Below are 4,324 nucleotides of genomic sequence, written 5' to 3'. Positions count from 1 at the left end.
AACTGAAGAGACCATCCAGAGTGGGAGAAAATATTTGCCAGCTACATATCAGACAAAGGACTGATAACCAGAATATGCAGGGAACTTAAGAAACTAAACTCTCCTAAAATCAATGAACCAATTAAAAAATAGGCAACTGAACTTAATAGAAATTTCTCAAAAGAAGAAATTCAAATGGCCAAAAAACTCATGACAAAATGCTCACCATCTCTAGCCGTAAAGGAAATGCAAATCAAAACCACAAGAAAACTCTACCTCACCACTATTAGAATAGCCATCATCAAAAACAGCACCACCAACATGTGTTGGCGAGGATGCGGGGAAAAAGGAACCCTAATCCACTGCTGGTGGGAATGCAAGCTAGTGCATAGCACTCTGGAAAAAAATATGGATGCTTCTTAAAAATCTAAACATAGATCTGCCATATGATCCAGCAATCCCACTCCTGGGGATATACCCAAAAGACTGTGACACAGGTTACTCCAGAGGCACCTGCACACCCATGTTTATTGCAGTGCTATTCACAATAGCCAAGTTATGGAAACAGCCAAGATGCCCCACTACTGACGAATGGATCAAGAAAATGTGTATCTATACACAATGGAGTTTTATTCAGACATGAAGAAGAATGAAATCTTATTATTCTCAAGTAAATAGGTGGAACTGGAGAATATCATTCTGAGCAAGGTTAGCCAGGCTCAGAAGACCAAAAATCGTATGTTCTCCCTCATATGTGGTCTTTAGATCTAGGGCAAATACAGCAATGTGGTTGGACTTGGGTCACATGACAAGGGGAGAGCACATACGGGAGGTATGGGAATAGGTAGGAAACCCAAAACATGAAAGTGTTTGATGTCCCCACTGCAGAGGAACTAATACAGAAACCTTAAAGGGCCAATATGGGAAGGGGATCAGGAACTCATGAAAAGGTCAGTTAGAGATGAATCAACTTGGGTTGTAGCACATTTGTACATGGAAGCAATGCTAGGAATCTCTCTGTGTAGCTATCCTTATCTCAACTAGCAAAAACGCTTTCTCTTTCTTATTATTGATTATGTCTTCTCTTCAACAAAATTAGAGATAAGGGCAGGACAGTTTCTGCCTGGAAGCGAGGGAGGTTGGGGGGAGAGGAGGGAGTAGGGGCTGGAGGGAGAAATGGCCCAAATAATGTATGCACATGTGAATAAGTGGATAAAAAATTTACAAAAAAAGGGAAAATGGATTAAATATTTTTTGAGACTGATGGAGAAACAATAAGTCAGTGTTCAGTGTAGATCCTAGAGAATAGAGCATGTTTAATATTACTATTATTAATAATAATTTTTTGGATTATACCATTTCAAAATTTTCAGTAGGCAGTATGGTGTTAACTTTTATATTCTAATTTATCATAGGATTACATAAAATTATATATTATGAATGATGGAAAGACTTACCTACATAATTTAGGAAAATATGTCACTAAATGTGTATACATCCACATCTTATATATTTATCAAATCTCATGATTCTGTTGAAAACTAATTATAAAAATTGCTGTGGAGAAATAATCAGTGCTAAAATTTACAAGACTTTTTCACCATAAATTTTTATGCAACAGTTTTCTATGAAAATTTATTGGCATATATTTTACCAGCCTAAGCACTACATATCTATTTTTTCCATCACCTAAGTTTGTCTCTGATATCATTAATTTATTATTTATCCACGTGGGGAAAATGAACTACAGCAAAATGAGAGTAAAGTAGATTTTCCTGGCACCAGTGATTAGAGTTTGATGTTCGTCATGGCCAACATAAAAATGAGATGGAAGAAGTATCCAGAGATAGAAAGGACAAATCTAAATCTCAAAGCGTCATCTGTGAGTTAAGAGCAGAGGTAAACTTCTGGATAAGTGGGGAATATGCATCAAAACATGCTTGTGAACTATTAAATCATATTAATTATATTATATTTAATTATATTAATTATATTTAATTATATTAAACTATTGCAGCTGAGGTGGCTTGCAAGAAGGTGAGCGCTGATTATCATGTGTGATTTAAAATGCTGCGGGATGATACTGGCTCGTATGGGGATTTGTGTTATCTGAATATTACAAAGATTTAAGATTTGACTAGAAAACCACCTGATAGCCAGTACAAGTCTATTTGTGAGTAAGTCCTTATGAATAGTTCAGCCAGTTGCTGGATCATATGTATTCATTTATGGCCAGATGCAGGGGCATACCAGACATGTAGCACACAGGCTCCAAGGGTAGTGAGCAACACTGAGACCTAGTCTGATTTCTTAGGTTTGCCAGGTGGCATTGTTGGAAACTCCCACCACCAACAACAAAAAACAAATTTTCACAGATTTTTAAACTCAGAGTATTTTTCCTCTCTTGGAGATAAAGGAGAAATTATAGTTGTTACATATGGGAGAAAGTGCTGAATTATTTATACTTCAGTGAAAATAGTGTTACCGTATTAAAAATGGAAACTTACAAATTATTTATGTTATAACAGGTGATTCTGGAAGAATGTCTTGAATACAAGTGTGTAGGACCAAGTTAGGATACGGAATGAAGCTAGTGAAAATGCAGGTTGGGTAGAGGTGATTTCTACAGTTGTTTTATTTCTATAAAACAAACAGAATGGGAAGTACGCAGTTTTTGGAGCCAGAAGCAGCTTTGCTCCTTACTGATTACTTCATTGTGGCCAATTCCTTATGTCTCTGAACTTATAGAAATAATAGTAATAATAATAATCAAAATAATAATAGTTATTGCACAAGATTTTTAAAGAAAATTACATACTTGTTCAAGACAAAGTACTCTCCTGTGAGGAATCATAGTGAAACTACTCAGGAAAATGGGGTCTTCCCACGTGGGTCCATGTGGCTTCAATGATATCCTTGACTCCTCTTCCACAAGTCATGTAAACGGGTCTGGGTTCTGGGGTGCATAACAAAACATCCATGATGAAAAAGACTGAACTGCTGAGAACAAATCTTCCTTAGTTGAAGGCAAAAATGATGGCTTTAGTGCCTTTGTTTTTTAAGGGGAACCAAATCACCAGGGTGTATGGCACCTCCCTCTCAGCCCTGAGTTCTTGGAGAATCTCTGATGAAGCACTGTGCACCATGTGTATGAATGCTAATTTAGCAGTTAATGAGAAAAACAAGAAGGCACGAATGACTGCTTCTTATAAGTCCCCTCCAAAACTGAGAACACACACACACAGTATTTTATATTTTAAAGAGCACTTTTAAGTTTTCAGAAAAACTAGTCAGAGCTTCCACATATCTATCCCTTCCACAAACCTCTCTGAACATCTCTCATGTTTGTGACATGTTTATTGGTTTATTTTTCAATAAACCAATGTTGGTTGATTGATACGTTATCAAACAAAATTCATATTTTCTATTAGGGTTCACTCTATATTATATGTCCTATGCATTTTGAGAACTTTCCTATAACATGTGTCTCACAGTTTAGTATTACACAACATAGTGTTTACTGCCTTAGAGGATCCCTATGTCCCACCTATTCATCTCTCCCTCCCCTGACATTGTGTAACTACCTTTTTCTTTTTTTCCCTCTATATTTGGGGTTGAACTCAGGGCCTCATGCTTGCCTGGCAGGTGATCTGTAGCTTGAGCCATGCCTACACCCTTTTTGCTCTGGTTATTGTGAAGTTAAGGTCTCACTTTTTTCTCCAGATCTCAGCCTCCCACATAAATGGGATGACAGGGACACATCTACTATTCCTTGGTCACATTATAGTTTCAGTTTTTTAAATTGCCAAATTCTTTCCTAGTGTGACTGTATCATTTTCACATATCCTTTAACAATAAACAATAGATTGACTCTTATATACATGTAGTTTTATTTTGTATTTCCTTGATGACTATTATGTTAAGATGTTTTCAAACACTTGCTTGCTACAATCATATTTTTTTTTAGTTTTCCCAGCAATCTGGGAATACAAATGGGCACAGATTGACAAACAAACAAAGGAATTTACTTCTACTTGCTCTTGCCAAAGGACTAGGGAAGAGTCAACTTTGTTCAGACAAATACTTTGGGCACAATAATATTTGTCAATAGCAATGAAATTGCTTATCTGCAAAATGGCACTAGTAACCTTTCCTAAATATTAATTAGTGATTAAAATATGTAAGTACTAAAAATTATACTACATGAAGTAAGCACCAAATAAATGCATGCTTCCACTCCTTTCAAATTGCATTTAGTTTATCTTTTGTTGGACAGTCCATCAGATTTTCAGGTGTTAGTAACACTATACGTAATTCTGTCACAATTCTTCTACCTCTGTGTGTT

This window comes from Castor canadensis, chromosome 4 (assembly GCF_047511655.1).
Source record: "Castor canadensis chromosome 4, mCasCan1.hap1v2, whole genome shotgun sequence".
Taxonomy (NCBI): domain Eukaryota; kingdom Metazoa; phylum Chordata; class Mammalia; order Rodentia; family Castoridae; genus Castor; species Castor canadensis.
The sequence above is the reverse complement of the archived record's forward strand: the minus strand, read 5'-3'. Positions refer to the sequence as shown.